At 45.0% G+C, this 21716-nt stretch overlaps 1 protein-coding gene and 1 non-coding gene across 2 annotated transcripts in view; both read right to left on the minus strand.

The window, feature by feature from the left end:
- vps8 (VPS8 subunit of CORVET complex) overlaps window positions 1-21716 on the minus strand; it is a 961193-nt gene that overhangs the window by 311782 nt on the left and 627695 nt on the right. The window lies entirely within an intron of this gene.
- LOC139260565 (U2 spliceosomal RNA) lies at window positions 20798-20994 on the minus strand. Its single transcript, XR_011592815.1, has one exon. It is a non-coding gene; the product is annotated as a U2 spliceosomal RNA (small nuclear RNA).

Genomic DNA, 21716 nt, shown 5'->3' on the forward strand with positions numbered 1-21716 from the left:
ATAATCACTTTTATTCTACTTTGGTAATTTGATATTCCATGACAAAATAAGTACTCCTGCCCACAGCTAATGTTCTTCATTACTATTTATCGTGTGTAATTATTGGACGTAAATAATTCACCACGCCTCCAGTTCTGTACATCTCTGCTGACTAATATTTTTTTTAATGTTTATGCAGAGTCTGTTAGAAATGCTAAACCATCTTGTGTGAATTCTTGAAATAAACCTAGTGAGCTTTCAGGGGAGGACAGCAAATCAGATACAAGAATTTTACAGATCTTTTTTATAAGTCAGGTTCTGCCCAGATGTTACTCACAGCTTACATTAGGATATCTTCAACCAATCAACTCTTTGGCAACAGCTCTGTGTTGATGGGTCTCTAGCAGATGCACTATACGTACCCTTCAAATCTTTTGTGAATCAAAGAGATGCTGCTGAAAATAAGGATTCACTTGCACACATAAAGGGTGACTGCAGCAATTACCTTTCTTGTAGAGTTTGGAATTAAAATCGGATATATTTATATTCCATCCCCAAAGATGCAACATGCTAACTGAAAGTAGCAGCTAGTGCCAATTGGCCCAGACTTAATACCATCCTCTGCACCTTTAGTCCTGTAATTCTCTCTTACATAGACATGCAGTCGCACACCAGGGAGCTCATGTACACGGAATAAGTGAAGTCCACTACAAGAATGAAAAGCATTGAGCAGCTTTAGACATGGCAATTTAGTCTTTCTGGGCTAATATTTTACTTAGCAGAGTTGCAGCAGTTATTTTGTAATTAAAAAAAAACTATTATGATGAGTTAACAGTGGGAATTGTGCCTTGCAGCATATCTCGCCAACACGCAGCACACAACCGCTCTTGCCAGAATTTCTGAGTTTTCATTTATTAAATATTCATGTTGTACTCAAGCACACTTAGTAAGCTGCCTGTGGGAGCTCACGACCACTGATGGGGTTCGGTGCGTGCCCGACAGGGCAGGAAGATGGCCAGGGCAGTCCCGCACATCGCTCCAAAAATAATGGAGGTCGATTTTCAAAATGCTGGCCCCACCGAGCTGACTGAGCGATGAGTCCTTACCGACCCGTGGCCTTTACTATAAGATTACTAATTAACCTTGTCTCATTACTCAAAACAAGATCTAAAATAGCTTGTTCCCTGGTTGGTTCCAGGAAACTGTCTCGAATACATTCCATGAACTCCTTCTCCAGACAATCCTTGCCAATTCGATTTGCCCAATCTATATGCAGATTAAAGTCCCCCTTGATTATTGCATTACCTTTGTTACAAGCTCCTGCTTTCTCTCCATACCCCTAGATCCCCTTAATCGTAAGGGACATATCTAACTCCCTCTTCAATATATCCAATGAACTGGCATCAACAACTCTCTGCGGCAGGGAATTCCACAGGTTAACAACTCTCTGAATGAAGAAGTTTCTCCTCATCTCAGTCCTAAATGGCCTACCCCTTATCCTAAGACTATGACGCCTGGTTCTGGACTTCCCCATCATCGGGAACATTCTTCCCGCATCTAACCTGTCCAGTCCCGTCAGAATCTTATACGTTTCTATGAGATCCCCTCTCATCCTTCTAAACTCGTGAATAAAGGCCCAGTTGATCCAGTCTCTCCTCATATGACAGTCCAGCCATCCCTGGAATCAGTCTGGTGAACCTTCGCTGCACTCCCTCAATAGGTAGAATGTCCTTCCTTAGATTAGGAGACCAAAACTGAACACAATATTCCAGGTGAGGCCTCACTAAGGCCCTGTACAACTGCAGTAAGACCTCCCTGCTCCTTTACTCAAATCCCCTAGCTATGAAGGCCAACATACCATTTGCCTTCTTCACCGCCTGGTATACCTGCAAGCCAACCTTCAATGACTGATGAACCATGACACCCAGGTCTCGTTGCACCTCCCCTTTTCCTAATCTGCCACCATTCAGATAATATTCTGCCTTCTTGTTTTTGCCCCCAAAATGGATAACCTCACATTTATCCACATTATACTGCATCTGCCATGCATTTGCCCACTCACCTAACCTGTCCAAGTCACCCTGCAGCCTCTTAGCGTCCCCCTCACAGCTCACACTGCCACCCAGTTTAGTGTCATCTGCAAACTTGGAGATATTATACTCAATTCCTTCATCCAAATCGTTAATGTATATTGTAAAGAGCTGGGGTACCAGCACTGAGCCCTGCGACACTCCACGAGTCACTGCCTGCCATTCTGAAAAGGACTCGTTTATCCCGACTCTCTGCTTCCTGTCTGCCAACCAGTTCTCTATCCACGTCAGTATATTATCCCCAATACCATGTGCTTTGATTTTGCACACCAATCTCTTGTGTGGGACCTTGTCAAAAGCCTTTTGGAAGTCCAAATACACCACAGCCACTGGTTTTCCCTTGTCCACTCTATTAGTTACATCCTCAAAATATTCCATAAGATTTGTCAAGCATGATTTCCCCTTCATAAATCCATGCTGACTTGGACCGATCCTGTCACTTTCCAAATGCTCTGCTATTTCATCCTTAATAATTGATTCCAACATTTTCCCCACCACTGATGTCAGGCCTATTGGTCTATAATTACCCGCTTTCTCTCTCCCTCCTTTTTTAAAAAGTGGTGTTACATTAGCTACCCTCCAGTCCATAGGAACTGATCCCGAGTCGATAGACTGTTGGAAAATGATCACCAATGCATCCACTATTTCTAGGTCCACTTCCTTAAGTCGTCTGGGATGCAGACTATCAGGCCTCAGGGATTTATCGGCCTTCAATCCCGTCAATTTCTCGAATAGAATTTCCCGCCTGATAAGGATATCATTCAGTTCCCCCTTCTCACTAGGCCCACTGTCCCCGAGTACATTCGGAAGGTCCTCTAGTACTTCCGGAAGGTTATTTGTGTCTTCCTTCGTGACGACAGAACCAAAGTATTTGTTCAATTGATCTGCCATTTCTTTGTTCCCCATTATAAATTCATCTGAATCCGACTGCAAGGGACCTACATTTGTCTTCACTAATCTTTTTCTCTTCACATATCTATAGAAGCTTTTGCAGTCAGTTTTTATGTTCCCGGCAAGCTTCTTCTCGTACTCTATTTTCCCCCTCTTAATTAAACCCTTTGTCCTCCTCTGCTGAATTCTAAATTTCTCCCAGTCCTCAGGTTTGCTGCTTTTTCTGGCCAATTTATATGTCTCTTCCTTGGATTTAACACTACCCTTAATTTCCCTTGTTAGCCACGGTTGAGCCACCTTCCCCGTTTTATTTTTACTCCAGACAGGGATGTACAATTGCTGGAGTTCATCCATGTGATCTTTAAATGTTTGCCATTGCCTATCCACCGTCAACCCTTTAAGTATCATTTGCCAGTCTATTCTAGCCAATTCACGCCTCAAACCATCGAAGTTACTTTTCCCTAAGTTCAGGACCCTAGTTTCTGAATTAACTGTGTCACTCTCCATTCTAATAAAGAATTCTACCATATTATGGTCACTCTTCCCCAAGGGGTCTCGTACAACAAGATTGCTAATTAGTCCTTTCTCATTACACATCACCCAGTCTAGGATGGCCAGCCTTCGAGTTGGTTCCTCGACATATTGGTCGAGAAAACCATCCCTAATACACTCCAGGAAATCCTCCTCCACCGCATTGCTACCAGTTTGGTCAGCCCAATCAATATGTAGATTAAAGTCACCCATGGTAACTGCTGTACCTTTATTGCATGCATCCCTAATTTCTTGTTTGATGCTGTCCCCAACCTTACTATTACTGTTTGGTGGTCTGTACACAACTCCCACTAGCGTTTTTTGCCCCTTGGTATTCCGCAGCTCCACCCATACCGATTCCACATCATCCAAGCTAATGTCCTTTCTTACTATTGCATTAATTTGCTCCTTAACCAGCAATGCCACCCCACCTCCTTTTCCTTTCTGTCTATCCTTCCTAAATGTTGAATACCCCTGGATGTTGAGGTCCCAGCCTTGGTCACCCTGGAGCCATGTCTTCGTAATGCCAATTACATCATAACTGCTATCTGCGCAGTTAATTCGTCCACTTTATTCCGAATACTCCTCGCATTGAGGCACAGAGCCTTCAGACTTGTCTTTCTAACACACTTTGCCCCTTTAGAGTTTTGCTGCAATGTGGCCCTTTTTGCCTTATGTTTCTCTGCCCTCCACTTTTACTTTTCTTCTTTCTATCTTTTGCTTCAACCCCCATTCCAGTTCCCTCTGTCTCCCTGCATCGGTTCCCATCCCCCTGCCATTTTAGTTTAACTCCTCCCCAACAGCACTAGCAAACACTCCCCCTAACGAATCAAGGTACGACCTTGCCTGCGATATATTTAGTCCCGAAGTGCCTGATTCACAAAATGGCTGGCCTTTTATACCAGAGCAGCACCATGTGCATGCTGCTCAGTGGCCTCCAACAATGACACCATCTGGTGGCTACAAACGCATGTACATACATGACAGTCTTCTGCTCCTTGTTATTTCTTGTTTCCACCCTTACTGATTCTGCTTCCTGATCTTCAGGGCCAAGATCCTTTCTCACTACTGTCCTTATGTCATCCTTAATTATCAGGGCTACCCCCAACCCCTCCTGTTCCAGTCTGCCTTTCTTTTCAATAAGTCAAGTTCCCTGGAATATTTAGTTCCCAACTCTAGGCACTTTGCAACCATGTCTCTATAATGGCTATTCGATCATATCCATTTATCACCATTTGTGCCACTAATTCATCAACCTTGTTACGAATGCTTTGTGCATTCAGATAAAGAGCGTTTAGTTTTAACCATTATTCCCTGCTTTCATCTTATTCACTGATGCACGATTACCTTTAAGCTCTGTCCCATACTGCTGATCTTTAGCCAAATCACTACACTACTTCATTGCCTTGACTTTTCTCTTTAGATTTCTACATTTCCCCTCATGCCCCCCTTTTTAGTTTAAAGCCCTATCTACAAGCCCTAGTTATTCGATTCGTCAGGAGACTGGTCCCAGCCCGGTTTAAGTGGAGACTGTTCCAAAGGAACAGCTCCCTCTTTCCCCAGTAGTGGTGCCCGTGCCCCATGAATCAAAACCTCTTCCTCCCACACTAGTCTTTGAGCCATACATTTAACTTTCTGATCTGCTTTTCCCTATGCCAATTTGCACGCGACTCAATTGACAAGCCAGAGATTATTACATTTGAGATGCTGCTTTTTAATTTGGTTCCCAGCTCCTCAAACTCTCTCAGCAGAACCTCATTCCTAGTTCTACCTATGTCGTTGATTCCTACGTAGACCACAATAACTGGATTCTCCCCCTTCCATTCTAAATTCTTCTCCAGCCACAAGGAGATATCCACAACCCTGGCACGGGGCAGACAGCACAGCCTTCGGAACTCCCGATTGCGGCTGCAGAGAACAGTATCTATCCCCCTGACTATATTGCCTCTTACCACTACAACAATCCTTTTCACTCCCCCCACTTGAATGGCCTCCTGTACCACAGTGCCATGGTCAGTTTGCTCATCCACCCTGCAGACTTTGCTCTCATCCACACAGGCAGCAAGAACCTCATACCAGTTGGATGTTGCCCTTGAGGTGCTGATACATGTAGCGAGACAAAAGGTTACTTTAATTGGTCATCAAGGACAAGCTCCCCAAAGAAAAAGCACGTTAAACACCTTGGCAATCAATAGTTGGCATGGTAAAAACTCCCCTCAACACGCAGAGCTGCAAATATGAAAGAGGATGGCCATCTAAGAATATAATGCTAACCAGCAGTTTATTACAGCAAGTATACATCCTGAGTTCATTTCTTTGTCCTTCAAAATATCATCTCATTTTTGCAGTGAAAAAAGACTTGCATTTATATAGCACCTTTCATGACCTCAGGGCATCCCAAAGCGCTTTACAGCAATTAAGTACTTTATGAAGTGCAGTCACTGTTGTAATGTAGCAATGATAGCAAAGTTGCACACACAAGCTCCTACAAACAGTAATGTAATAATGACCAGATAATCTGTTTTAGTGATGCTGATTGGGGAATAAATATTGGACAGGCCACTAGAGATAACCCCTGCTCTTCTTTGAAATAGTGCTATGGGATTTTTTTTACATCCACTTGAGGGGGCAGATGGGTTTAAGCCCTCATCCAAAAGATGTCACGTACAACAGTACTGCATTCCCTCAGTACTGCACAGGGAATGTCAGTCTATATTTTTGTGCTTACGTCTTGTGAATTGGACTTAAACCCACGACCTCCTGACTCAGAAACAAGACCAATTTCTGCTAGGAATGAGCGTCCACAGATTGAACAGTGGATCCTGGATACACCGGGTTGTGAATCTTGATTTTTCAGGTGAGACTTCCTCAGCTGGCGCTTACATTCAGCAAAATCAATGCGACGGGCCTCATAGTCGAAGGTGCAGTCATGGATGATTTTTCGCTGGGCTTTCTTACCTTGAGCAAGTTGTTCCAACTCATGCACATATATTTTGCACTGTTTCAAAGTCGCTCTTAGGCAGTCTTTTTATCTTTTTGGCTCTCCACCACGTGGTACCCATATTCACAAGAGTGACAAAACAGTTGCAGGTAACTACAGATGCATTAGTCCGACTTCCATTCCATATAAAAGAACATATGAAAAATGACAGGAAAGACTAACTGGTCCATCAAGTCAATCCCACTGTGGTAACTTCTGTACAGCAATACCTCCATTCTTCCCCGACCCCCAACATTCAGCCACACAATCGACTGGGAGAGGCAAAAATCAGAGAAAAAAACCTTAGGCCAACTTAGGAAAAAAATCTCTGGCCCCTTAAAGCAACCAAGCAAGCTCCAGGAGCCCACAGTGATTGGGTGACACAATCCCCAAAGACTGACCTATCGTCTGCATGTAGACATGCTTGCCACGTTTAGGAAATTGTCCCACTTCCTCTCGTATACTTGCATTCACTGCATGTGCTGAAAAAATATGTCCATCTAGCCTGTCCCATATAATTATGATACCCAGTGCATCAGAATACAGACACTCTCCTCTTGCCGAGAGCCATGTAAAATCCTGGAAGAGGCAAAAGAAAAGATTTCAAACCCAAGCCAAAAACTAGTCCAGGAGATCACAAAAACCATAGTTTATATTTGAAGATATCTACCATATGAGACGACTAAAATTGGACACAGTATTCTAACTGAAGCCTAACCAAGGTCTTGTACAAGGAAAGAAAGATATGCTTTGTTTTATAATGAATCATTTTTGCTTTAGCTATAGCTTCACGGCTCAGCTTGGGTTCCACTAGGACCAGTCGAGTCCAGACCTCATTACCGTCTTGGGCCAAACTTGGGCAAAAGAGCTGAATTCTAGATGTGAGATGAGAGTGACTGCTCTTGATATCAAGGCAGCATTTGTGGCATTAAGGAGCACTAGTAAAACTGAAGTCAACGTGAATCAGGGGGAAGACTCTCCACTGGCTGGAGTCATACCCAGCACAAAGGAAGATGGTTGTGGTTCTTGGAGATCAATCATCTCAGCCCCAGGACATCGCTGCAGGACTTCCTCAGAAGTGTCCGAGGCCCAAATATCTTCAGCCGCTTCATTGATGACCTCCCCTCCATTTAAGGTCAAAAGTGGGGATGTTCGCTGATGATTGCACATTATTCAGTTCCATTCGCAACTCCTCAGATAATGAAGCCATTCGTGCCCACATGCAGCAAGACCTGGACAACATTCAGGCTTGGGCTGATAAGTGGCAAGTAGCATTCATGCCACACAAGTGCTCGGCAATGACCATCTCCTCTCCAACAAGAGAAAGTCTAACCACCTCCCCATGACATTCAATGGCATTACCATCGTCAAATCTCCCACCATCAACATCTTTGGGGGGGGGGGTCACCATTGACCAGAAATATAACTGGACCAGCCACATAAATACTATGGCTACAAGAGCAGGTCAGAGGCTGAGTATTCTGGGGCGAGTGACTCACTTCTGGACTCCCAAAGCCTTGCCACCATCTACAAGAAACAAGTCAGGAGTGTGATGGAATACTCTACACTTGCCTGGATATGTGCAGCTCCAAAAACACTCCAAGTAAGTTCCCTGTGAATGGTAATGACAGCAGCCTTTGCTAAAGTACAGAGAGGTGCAATTAGTTAAAGCAAAGATACCTTTGAGACAAAATAATTAAACATTAGGTATGGAAAAAAAAATTAAAAATTGAAATTCGTCTAAAATATTTAAACTTTGAAATGAGTGAGGTAATTGTTATATATGTAAACTTGTATTTACTCTGTACAGCCACCAGAGGGCTCATCCCCTGGAGTCCCAAGGGATCCCATAATCCCTTGGGAGCACAGGTATTTAAGAAGGCTTCACAGGTTGGAGAGGCACTCTGAAGACCTGCAATAAAAGACTAAGGTCACACTTTACTTTGAGCTCACAGTGTTCAGTCTGACTCTTTCTCCATACATAACAGCAATAGTGACAAATTTGTTGATGACATTTATGTAGAGATCTTATGATGCAAGATTCATCCTCGGAATTATTCAGAGACAGTAGAATGCAGACGCCAGACTTTATGATGGTGGAAAAACAGTTCAAAAATGCTGTATGCTTCTCACTACACTTCATACCTGCAGTTTGAAACTGGCAAACACAGTCAATTTGCAAAGTTCCCATACCAATCTTTAAACTCAGTGAGCTGAGATTCTATATTTCCAATTTATAAAATCAAAACCAAACAACAGTTTAATGCTGAACTATCTCAGGCACTCTTTCTTTCACATTTAAGGTTTATGGTGTTAAAAGAACCCACTCCACCTTGCATAATATTATACAATTTGCGGCCGGAGGCTTCCCGCGGGGAAATGCCTCCAATCCACAAATAACATGCCAGGGTACCTGTTGGTCCAGAGATTAGTAGTCCTGGGCCTCTCCGGGTACCTACGGATAGAGGCCCACATATGCCACGGGCACATAGAAACATAGAAAATAGGTGCAGGAGTAGGGCATTTTGCCCTTCGAGCCTGCACCACCATTCAAAATGATCATGGCTGATCATGCAACTTCAGTACCCCATTCCAACCTTCTCTCCATACCCCTTGATCCCTTTAGCCGTAAGGGCCACATCTAACTCACTTTTGAATATATCTAACGAACTGGACTCAACAACTTTCTGTGGTCGAGAATTCCACAGGTTCACAATTCTCTGGGTGGAAAAGTTTCTTCTCATCTTGGTTCTAGATGGCTTACCCCTTATCCTTAGACTGTGTCCCCTGGTTCTGGACTTCCCCAACAGCGGGAACAATGTTCCTGCATCTAACCTGTCCAATCCTGTCAAAATTTTATATGCTTCTATGAGATCCCCTCTCATTCTTCTAAATTCCAGTGAATTTAAGCCTAGTCGATCCAGTCTTTCTTTATGGGTCAGTCCTGCCATCCCGGGAATCAGTCTGGTGAACCTTCGCTGTCCTCCCTCAATAGCAAGAATGTCCTTCCTCAGATTAGGAGACCAAAACTGCACACAATATTCAAGGTGTGGCTTCACCAAGGCCCTGTACAACTGCAGTATGACCTCTCTGCTCCTATAAGCAAATCTTCTTGCTATGAAGGCCAACGTGTCATTTGCTTTCTTTACTGCCTGCTGTACCTGCATGCCTACTTTCAATGACTGATGTACCAAAACACCCAGGTCTCGTTGCACCTCCCCTTTTCCTAATCTGTCACCATTCAGATAATATTCTGCCTTCCTGTTTTTGCCACCAAAGTGGATAACCTCATATTTATCCACATTATACTGCATCTGCTATGCATTTGCCCACGACAGCTCACACGGCCACCCAGTTTAGTGTCATCTGCAAACTTGGAGATATTACATTGAATTTCTTCGTCCAAATCATTAATGTATATTGTAAATAGCTGGGGTCCCAGCACTGAACCTTGCGGTACCCCACGAGTCACTGCCTGCCATTCTGAAAAGGACCCGTTTATTCCCACTCTTTGCTTCCTGTCTGCCAACCAGTTCTCGATCCACGTCAATACATTACCCCCAATACCATGTGCCTTAATTTTGCACATTAATCTCTTGTGTGGGACCTTGTCAAAAGCCCTTTGAAAGTCTAAATACACCACATCCACTGGCTCCCCCTTATCCACTCTACTACTTACATCCTCAAAAAATTCTAGAAGATTTGTCAAGCTTGATTTCCCCTTCATAAATCCATGCTGATTTGGACCGATCCTGTCACTGCTTTCCAAATGCGCTGCTTTTTTAAAAAGTGGGGTTACATTAGCTACCCTCCAATCCATACAAACTGATCCAGAGTCCATGGAATGTTGGAAAATGACCACCAATGCATCTACTATTTCTAGAGCCACTTCCTTAAGTACTCTGGGATGCAGACTCTCAGGCCCTGGGGATTTATCGGCCTTCAATCCCATTAATTTCCCGAAGAGCATTTCCTGACTAATAAGGATTTCTTTCAGTTCCTCCTTCTCACTGCACCCTCGGTCCCCTAGTATTTTCGGGAGGTTATTCGTGTCTTCCTTAGTGAAGACAGAACCAAAGTATTTTGGTATTTTGCAAGGATCAGGCCCTTCTGATCTCTAAATTGCCAGCCAAGAGCAATAACTTGAAGGTTATCCAGAGAGGCATTTAGCTAGTAATAGTATATGATGTAAAAACAGAAAATGCTGGAAACACTCAGTAGGCCAGACGGCACCTGTGGAGAGAGAAACCGAGTTAATGTTTCAGGTCAATGATCTTTCATCAGAACGGGAAGATGTTAGAGATGAACAGCTTTTAAGCAGGTACAGAGCCAGGAAAAGCAGGGTGGGGGGACCAAAAATGAACCAAAGGGAAAAGTCTGTGATAAGGTTCGTTGGGATGGGGGGTGGTGATGATTGGCAAGGTAAAATGAGGTGTGCTATGTGGAGGGAAGCCTCCTGGCCAACGACATGGGTGGTGGAGTGAAGGTGGCAGAAGTGCTTGGCAGCATTTGCTGCTTTTATTTCAGATTTCCAGTGGAGGTATCTGCATGTAGTATTTTGCTTTTGAACAGTATATGATTGGTTTCATTCCAAAATGAAACCAAATAAACTTTGTCAGATGTTTAAATGTCTGCTTTTTCACCAGAATATGGGCCCAAATTTCTCCAACCCCTTTTTCTGGCGCACTAACCCGAGATGCGCCAAATTTGTGCGCTGGAAATGGGGCCCCATCCTGGACGCTCTGCCAAGTGCCTCTGGTCCTGGCGCGGTGTATATGGTGGAGTGGGGGGCGGAGCTGCAGCCCTGCGCCGAAAACAGTGCCGGCAGCTGTCCGCATGCGCAATGGAGTCTGCGCGTATGCTCCTCGCCCTCCCAGCGCGTCCTGCAGGTTGTGAGCAGGACTTGATGCTCGCCGCCCCTATCCCAGGCCAAAGAGTTTCCCGCCCCGGCCGGGGCAGGCCCACTGTGGATCGATCTCTCCCCTCTTCACCGATGCCGCTGTGAATCTCTCTCCCCCATCACCCCCCACCCCACTTTCATCGATGCCACGTTCAGCCTCTCCCTCCCTCCTTCGTTCACAGATGCCGCATTGAGCCTAGCGTCTTGCCGCTCCTATCCCAGACCGAATGGCCTCCCGCACAGGCCGGCCACTGCCAAGTTTAGTTGAAGGTAGGATTTACTTCAGTTCTTTATTTGTTAATTGAATTATTTACTTCAGTTCTTTATTTTTTATTGAATACTTATTACAAAGCACTAAACACAGCACAAAAAGTAAGTCTTGGTGCTTTCGGTGCAGGTCATCTCCGCTTCCTTTTCTTTTTTATTTGTTAATTAATTGCTTATTATTTTTTGGGCTTTGTTTAGTGCTTTGTATGTCTTGGTGCAGGTCCTCTCAGCTTCCTTGTATTTTTTATTTGTTATTGAATGCTTATTTTTGTGCTTTGTTTAGTGCTTTGTAAGTCTTGGTGCTTTAAATGTACTAACCTGCGCTGATTTCTTAACTCTCCGCAAGGGTTTTCTGTGCGGCCACAAGTGGCCATATATGCTGGCCTAAGTTAGTTTGGAGAACTATTAGCTGTCCAAACTGGCTTAAATGGCCAAAACGGCTGGTAACGCCCCTTTTGAAAAAAAACTGAACTAAAAAAAATCCTAACTAACTCACTTTCACTGGCGCAAATTAAATGTGCAGAATGGGGATTTTTTAAGATACCCCAGAAAAATCAAGTTGCTCAAAAAAAAATGGAGCAACTCCTGGGCAAATTTGGGCCCTATATACCTACACAGAGTAGAGTTGTTGTAATCTTTGGTACCTGTAGTACTGTTACACATTGCATGCATGCTTCTCGCACTGTGTGGTGCTGAAGCCTGGGGTGTGCTCAGCACTCAGTGGATAGTGCACGATAACATGTCCTTCTGATGCTATTAAGGTCCTGAAAAAATTTGTAAATGAGGGCTGGACCTTCATGTATTTGGAGCACCTGAATAATGCTCGAGGTGCACAATATCCATGAAAAGTGGGAAGGATTACAGGATGCAAGCAAGATAGAATCATTTGCACCTCAGATCAAGGAGAACCAGTTCTTCGGCCACCAGATGTGTTAATAGACCCAGACCATTCATACCGTAGCATAAACCCATGTTTGGACAAAATCTGGATAGAGAAACTATGAGGTGAATTTTAACCTCCAAAAATGAGGGTTGGGAGTCAGGTGAGATGTTAAAAAATTTTTAAAACTCAAACCCGATCCCAACCTGCCCACTTTAATGGAGTTTAACGGAGATTAGACAAGACTGGCAGCTAACCTGCTCGCAGGAGGCAGGTTGGCAATTTACATATTATAATGAGGCTGGCAACCTCTGATTTAACCTATTTTGCAGGTTTAACCCTGGCCAGCCAGGTTTCCCGGGCCTCGGGAAACCCAACAGCTGAAGGGAGGCAAGGACAGGTTTGGGGAGAAGGTAAGTGCCTTTATAGCAGTGTTTGTGGGCCAAGAGGAGCAGGATCGCTTCTCCCCAGCCCCCAATCCAAGGCAAAATTGGCCTTGGATTGGACACAAACCATTTCAACAACAGCGATGGCTCTCAGTCACAGTGGCAACCATAGCTTCATCTTTTATGCCACACGGCCACTCCAAGCAACTGTGACGAAAGGATTAATTAGAGTAACAGCAGAAGTCTGCTATTGACTTGGAATGTTTTAATATTGTATAATTATTCTTAAATTGCAATGCCTTAAAATAGTTGCAATTGTACAGCTAATCAGCAATTCTGAGATGGTGACCACTATCATTTTGAACTGGGACTGACTCTTACAGCACCAGCAGGGGGGTATGGGCTGGGAGTAATAGAGAGAGGTGATCCCAACTCCTGCTCCTCTGGCTCCACAGGAAGGTTATTTTTAAATAAAAATGTTTTCACAACCTACCTTTGGTTGGCGTCCAGTGATGATTCCTGAGCAGAGAAGGGCACATCTGCCCCACTCATAGGAGACAAATGTCTAAAAGGGGTCCCAAACAGGTGGTAGTCTCCTATATAAATATTCAAGGGGCCTAACACCTGTTTTAGGTATTCGTCTAAGACGCCAAGAAAACAGGCCTCATGAAATTAGCAGTGGGACCTCGCCTGCACAGATTAGCCACAGGCCATCCCACTGCTAACTTGGTATGCTTCACAACCGTGTTCTACACCCGATAAATAGGCACAACGCATTCCAATTTCTACCCTGTAATTTTTTTAATTAGAATTTACAACCAGTGACAAAGACTTACTCATAATTAGCAGTTCCACTTGGTGTAATATAACTTTATGCAACAAGAGAGAAATGTGCAATAAGATAACCAAATAGGGAATTACACTGATCCGGTTAGCTCTTGGAAATCAGCTTTTTGAATTGAGTTATTGATAAGACATGGGTTCCTTATTAATTTGTTATATAGCATTTTTAACTTTTGGTAGAGACACTTAACAGGGGTAAGAGAAAGACATATACATGGCAAATTGTAATGAGAATTTGGATTTAAAGGGTTTGCTCAACCTGAATAATGAGCTCAGAACTGCAATGGATTAGTCTCCAATCAACATCGCCCAGTGTGCAATTGTACTATTTTAACTGTATGCTTAATATATTGCATGTACTACATACTTAAAAAATCTGTGAATGGTCAATGCTTGACCTCAACATTTCAAGAACCTTATTGATTGAGAAATAGATAGAGTATTTAATCATAAATAAATGCATCCTCTATCACAACAGCAGGATATATCTTCTAAATTTCCCAACCTGCAGTGTATTATACAGATAACAGATGTCTTGCTTGCCCTTGCCTCTCAGTTCACAAATATCCCCACGGAAAACAGGCAGGAAGACAAGAGAGCACTGAAGTTTTACCATATGACAGAATTACCCCAAATGCAGAGCATTATTGATTGTAAACATGTGGCCATACAGTCCCCTATCCCTAATACTACTGTTTTCATGAACAGAAAGGGGTTTCACTCCATTGCTATGAAGCTGGTCAGTATTTCATGTATACCAACACCTGCTACTGGGGGAGTTGCATGATTCATTTAATTCATGGCAGTCCATTATTATTTGAAATATCATGAAGACTGGATATGGGAGAAGAGGCAAGGCTAATCCACTACAGCCACGGTTGATTACGTCATTGAGGAGCAGAGACGGGAGCTGAAGAGTAGCATAACAAGGTGCACACTGCTACAAGAGTCTTGATCGAACACACCTTCATCTTGCTTAAGGATCAGATATGTGGACTCATTGGGCAATGCTGCAGTACAGCCTGGAAAAGATGTCTAAAATGATTGTAGGCTGCTGTGTTTTACTTAACTTTACCCTGCAAAGTGATCTTACCATGGAGCAGACTGCTGAAGTTCAGTACCGCTGGAAAGCAGGTGCTCCCCAATCTTTTTGTGGTCATTAGCGCCGAAATTTTTCCGTGGCTGGGCCACCCCATATTCAGCTCCAAAAGTGAATAAATGGGTTCCAGCGCTAATGAACCCTTCCAATGTGGATTTTTCAGCGATGTGGCTGTCTTAATTTGAGCGTTATCACCACTGAGAAATTCAGCATGTAGGTAAGGATTTCTAATGAGCCAACTGCTCCCTGGCCTGCAGCAAGGCCCTGAGGGGGGGGAAGGAGTCTGGAAGGATGGCTGATATAAGAGGTGCAAGGAGAGCCAACAGGTTCACTGATATGGAGCTGGAAACACTGATGGACAGTGTGGAGGACAGAAGAATACTGTTTCCTGATGTGGGGAGACCTGGCAGACAGGCAGTATATAATGCATGAAGGGAGCTTGCAGGGGAGGTGTCAGGCACCTCCATATATGTGAGAACCCACCCTCCCAGGAGGATGCTGGCCAGTCTGCACCCAGCCTTCCAGAGTGGCGATGGGTTGACGTCTCCTAGTTCTGGGGTGACGGGGATTCTCCTCGTCCTCCTCCTCAGGTGGTATTACTAGCTCGACCTCCAGCGGCTGTCCCCTCATGATGACCAGGTTGTGCAGCATGTGGCAGACCATGACGATGACGGAGACCCGTTGAGGAGAGTACTGCAAGGTGCCACCAGAGTGGGCCAGCCACCAGAACCTTTGCTTAAGGATGCCTATGCACTGCTCAATGATACACTTGGTGGCACAATGAGGGTGGTCATTGTATGCATGCTCTGGCGCTGTCCTGGGGTTCTGCAGTAGAATGAGCAGCCAAGTGGATAGGGGATATCCCTTGTCCCCAAGCAGCCGACGCAATCTTAATTCAGGCCGGTCAAGATGGCGGGCACAGTGGTCTGGCGCAGAATGAACGAATCATGGCTGCTGCCTCCTTTGCCCGCTGCCTCTCTGCACGGTGCTGACAATGACGCCTTCTCCTGTGTGCTGCCCTGCTTATGAGCAGGTGTACCAGGTGTTGCCCTCCCAACACTCCTCCCATCCTCAGGGTGAACCCTGCCAAGCAGGTCTCTGCAGCCCACAGGACTCCACTAAAGAGTCAGATCTGAAAGTTGTACAAAAGTATGTGCAAATCTCTCAGCAGCACTCAGCAGATTGAATGGAGCCAAAACAATTAATAAAACTATATGAAAAGATAAATACAGTGGATGCTGGAATCTGAAAAAAAACACTAAAATTAATAAAACTATTTCCCTACCAAAGGGCCTCGTTCACGGCAATACTCCAGCAATGTCGCTTTCGAGCACCGCATCGAATACCTCGCGGAGGTACTGCCGGGAAAAGTCTTACCTTTTTGCAGCTGAAAATCCTTGCCCTTGCCGCTTTTCAGTGGCCTGTACACTGTAGAGCTCACCACTGGAAAGTTACCTTTACAGCAGCTTCACCCCGCTGTTTCTGGCGGAAGTGAGCACCGCTCAAATCCCCCCCCCAAACTGAACATGGCTCGGGGAGGGAAAATCATCTGACCGTAGCCATCCCTTCAGGGATGGTGAATTTTGGCCCCGTAGTATCAACTAATCATAGAAGATAAAATAACAGCCACAAGGCATGTCTGCCCAGGGAACCAGCCAGTCAGAGCATAGGCATTGTCTAATAGAGAAGCACTTTTAGTTAAATACATTGCAGAGCCAAAGTACAATTGTTATGTCCACATATGCCCAATACACTAGCATAACGAGAACTTTTAGACATGATACAGTGTCAGCAATCCCGCATTGCTATAGACATTTGCAGCACGGAAGGAGGCCATTTTGGCCCATCGTGAGTGGAATGCTGTGTTCAGAGCAATGTCTTGCAGTATTTGTCCTTTGTCACATTTTATAAATGGGACGGTGTTGTTGCCATTTCACCCCCTCTTCATTTGCAGGCCAGCTTTAAGAGAGAGCAGAAGCATTTTAAGAGCTGCTGCTCCTAAAATCCTGCCCCCTTTGGCCCTTCAGTGCTTCCAGAATATCACGTCCTGTGAGTATCTTGTTAACATTTAATAGATGACCTTGTGGAGTCAGTTCATTTTACTGTCAGCTCAGCAGCTTCCAAGGAACAGGGGTCCTATCACCACTGCAAAGGAAACACAGTACCCTGACTGTTAAAGGGTCAACGTAAAGAGTGTCCACTCTGAGAATGTGAATGGGGAAATATGCCCACTCAACATGAATAGCAGTAAGCTTTTCAGAGATGTTTGTACACAGCTAACACCATGTTTATGTGTCACTTGTGATAATTGCAACAGCACTAAGGGGTTGAAATTGTGTATCGCCGTTTTTGAGGCAGTGTCACCACCTGAGTGCTGATTTTATCGGCAGGCGTTAGGTGCAGGCTCAAATTGCCAAATTGAGTTTTTACGTTCAAAGATGAGTGCGCAGCACTAAAAAGTGGAGTTGCATACTCATCCTTAAATTGAAACATAAAAGATTCTGAGGGGACTTGACAGGGTAGATGCATAGAGGATGTTTCCCCTCATGAGGGAATGTAGAACTCAAGGCATAATTTCAGAATACGGGGTCGCCCATTTAAAACGGAAATGCGAAGGAATTTCTTCCATCAGAGAGTCGTGAATCTTTTGGAATTCTCTACTCCAGACAGCTGTGGAGGCTGGGTTGTTGACTATATTTAAGGTGGAGATAGACAGATTTTTGAATGATAAGGGAGTCAAGGGTTATGGGGACTGGGCAGGGAAGTGGAGTTGAGGCCAAGATCAGATCAGTCATGATCTTATTGAATGGCGGAGCAGGCTCAAGGGAAAATGGCCTACTCCTGCTCCTATTTCTTATGCTCTTATGTTCAACAGTGCGGGAGCTCAGGAGACCTACTGAATTTCGAAACAGGAGGCTGCCAGCATACTAGGTGAAAAAAACGTAAGAAAAAAAAACCTCAAACCTTTTCGGCCCACACACACATTTCCCCGCTGTTACAATTAATAAAAACATGCAGAAATAAATAAAGAAAAACATTTACCTTGCTTTCTGGGCGATTCCGCCCGAGATCCGCTATGTACTCACCATTTTTTTCAGGCTGTAAGAATACCTGCCGGGAAGGCCACCGTGGAGACCAAATATTGCGAGAGCAGAGCCAAGGGGGCATAGCACTCTGAATGATGTCATCACGTGGGTGGCATTAGAGGGCGCAGAGTTACTCTTGGCGCCTCTACCAAAGACCCAACTAAATTTCTCCGGGAGGTGTGGAAATTGACGTCCACTGACGATAGGACTTGCTGCCCGTGAGCCGCCTCCGCCGGCGGTAACAGGCGGCGTTAGAAACGGAATTTCGACCCCTAAGTTTTTCTGCAGCCAATATGATGGCTATTGAAGTAGATTTTTCACAACTAGCCACTCCAAGATCTGAACATGTCAGAAACTCTTTAAGAATGCCATTTTGCAGCAGCGAAATATTTGAGCAAGTGCAAAACTGAAATCATCTTCAGTTTGTTTAACAACTCTAAGTGATTCAAAGACAAAACTTTGATATGCCCGATGTGGCTTTTTTATTTTGCCATGGTTAAAGACCAAGGTACATAGTGCAGGCCACAACAAGGTCCAAAAGAGTAGCACCTTAGGACAAGTAGGGAAGAAATTACAAGAAACAATGGCCATATTAGTAGCAATTAAAAAAAAGATCAAACTGATTGTCGGAAGCTAGTGCCAAGAGGAGGAGGTAAAAGAGATGGGACAAAGTAGTTAGAAATAGGCTGTTTCTAGAGGTGGAGAGGACTACAATGAAATATAGATATAAGATTAAATGCAACAGATTTAAAAGAGAGAGCAGGAGGGCTTACAATGGGCTATGGGGCTTTGGAATGCAGTGCCAGGGTTACTGATTGGTTTCTTACCTGGCAGGTTAGGTTAAAGTTCAAAGACATCAGATCGGCCTCTTTTATATGCTGCTGGATCTGATCGCATCAGTTCCGTGAGTTAGGTTAAAATTATAACCCCAATATCAACATTTATGAATAGACAGGTGGTTGAAAGAAAAAGATATGGAAACAGAGCGGCACATGGAATTAGACCTACTGTTTGTGTGGAAGATAAACAACACGGCTGAACAGTTTGGCCGAATGCCCTGTTTCCATTTTGTAATTTCAATGGCCCTGAATTTGAGGTCAGCAGCAAAGCGAAGGCATTCGTTGTCGGCCCCACAGTATGCTCCGCACAAGAATCTCGCAATCCCTGTGTTGTAAACTTGTTGTGAGACTATGGGCTAGAACCTCCGCTTTTTTTGCATGCTTAACGCCCACTTAACCGCTGAAATGACGTATAACGCCCAGATATCGCCCATTTGGCCACAAAATGAAAACTGATGGACATTTTTTGGGAACTTATCGCCGAGCATTACTTTCCCCATGTGCTTAACACCAGAAAAAAATAATACCGCACGCCCACTTTTTTGGGGCGGAATCATCAGAATGGGCGAAATTAACGGCCATAATATCGTCCACCGTTAATTTCCGCACTGATTTAACGCCAAGATTCAATAATACCACCTGGCCACTTTTTTTTTGTTGTAAAGAGCATACTTACCGAAACTAGCGGCCATGAAATCGCCCAGCGTCACTTTCACCACCTCGCACAAATATCGGCCACAATATCGCTCGCCCAAAAAAACGCCCCAAAAAAGTGGAACTAACCTTTAAAAGGCTGCTGTGCTTCAACCTCGGGGGAGTTCGGATGTACTCTGGAGGTCATTGGAGTTGATATGAACATCTGTACAAACATCTTGACCATACTGTGACTGATTGGAATTGAATAGGTGTCTTCGTCGGGACATTCATTGTTTGTGACAAATCGGTGGAAAACAGAGAGCTACTGCAATAGGGCCTGTCCTTTCTCACCCTCTCTTGGTGACCAATTACATGCAGCAGACTCAAGATCGCTGAAGGTATGCTCCACAGCATTATGTGCCCAATGTAAGACGTGCCAGACTGATGAGGAGGACCAGACATTGCACGCCTCGCAAGTTCAGGGAGAAGCAGTCTTACCTCGACTTGCCCGACACCACCTGCCTTTGCAGACTGCGCTTCCACAAAGAGGTTATCACTGAGGTATGCCAGCTCATAAGTGGAGATCTACAGCCTGCCAGCACCATCAGTACTACACTGTCTGTCGAGGTCAAAGTCACCGCGGCACTGTCGTTGTATGCGTCGCATTCTTTTCAGGCTACAGCTGGCGACATTTGCGGTCTGTCTCAGCACGCCACACATCGCTGCATTAGACAGGTCACTGAAGCCCTGTACGCATGCAGGAGGGACTTGATCAGCTTCCTTATGACCAGGGAGGCACAGAGTGAGAGGGCTCTAGGATTCTCCAGAATTGCAAACTTCCCCAAGATGCAGGGAGCAATAGACTGTACTCACATTGCGATGTGGGCGCCTTTTCAGGATGCAGAGGTTTTCAGGAATCGCAAGGGATTCCACTCCCTGAATGTCCAACTGGTTGTCGACCACCAGCAAATTACACTGGCAGTGAATGCTCAATTTCCGGGCAGCATCCATGATGCTCATATCCTGCGTGAGAGCACTGTATCTGACTTGTTTATCAACCACAAGGTCAATGCTGGATGTTTGGTGACAAAGGATATGGGCCTCGCAACCTGGCTGATGACCCCGCTGCGTGACACCCACACGAAGCTGAGAGGTGATACAATGAGAGCCACAGAGTCACTCGCAATATTGTGGAGAAAACCATTGGAGCGCTTAAGCACCGCTTTAGATTTTTTTTTCTTTTTTTCGTAGCCAATCTTTCCAATTCTTTGTCAGATCACAAATGCCAGAGGTCACCTTGCACACATCAAGGATCACCCTGCGCTAATGCTCTTAGCCAAAAGGCCTGGAGCCCAAGCACCGTTCCTGGAAGTACTGCAATACCAGGTTCGTGCAATGTAGGTGGATGGGTCAGCAACCCCACACACCTCCGTGGAGGTGGATGGGTCAAGCCACCCCACCCACCTCCTATTTCCAAAAACCATAGGAGAACCACCTTCCTGATCCAGGGAGAACCACGTTGGGGTCATGGTTACTCCCGTGTCAGGTCAGTTACGCATGATCTTAGCCAAAAGGCCGAGAAGAGATTAAGCACCGCTTTAGATGCCTGGACCACTCAGGAGGCGAACTCCAATACCACTCTGAGCAGGTAGCTCAATTCGCGGTGGTGTGCTCCATGCTGCACAACTTGGCTATCAGGACGGGACAAGAATTGCCTGAGGAGTCTGACAGTCAACCTCACCAGAGAGAGGACGAGGAGGCGGACGCTGACATCAGCCCACACAATCAGCCTGACGCTGAAGCCATGCCCCCACCCTCCTGTAGACCGCATGAAAGGGCCCGTGGTGGCATGATAGCTGCAAGAGCCTTATGTCAGGAGCTCATCAATGATTGCTTTGCTTGAAAGAACGTTGGTGTTATTTACAAAGCTGACACACTGCTGGGTGTACAGGTCATACATCAATGGTGGGCATCACCTTGGTGACAGTTAAAGTTTAAGTTGATTGAAGTTAAGTGTCATTATGCCTTTTGATGTTAAGGAATCACCAGCGTGTAACGGTGCAGGTATCTGAGCCAATGCGCAACAAGGTTTTGTTGAATAAAAAACATTTAAACCGAACATTTGTCTGACATCATCTTTATTTCTGTAAAAAACAACCCTCCCCCCCCCCGCCACCTCTACCCCTTCCCCTCCTCACTCCAAGCCGCCTGGCCGAGGAGCTCCTCAGGCGATGCTTCATTGTGGCGGGTGGGGCGCGATGACGGCCGAAACGCTGCTTGGACGGATACGGGAGAGGACAGTTCCGAGG

The sequence above is a fragment of the Pristiophorus japonicus genome, chromosome 3 (assembly GCF_044704955.1).
Source record: "Pristiophorus japonicus isolate sPriJap1 chromosome 3, sPriJap1.hap1, whole genome shotgun sequence".
NCBI lineage: Eukaryota > Metazoa > Chordata > Chondrichthyes > Pristiophoridae > Pristiophorus > Pristiophorus japonicus.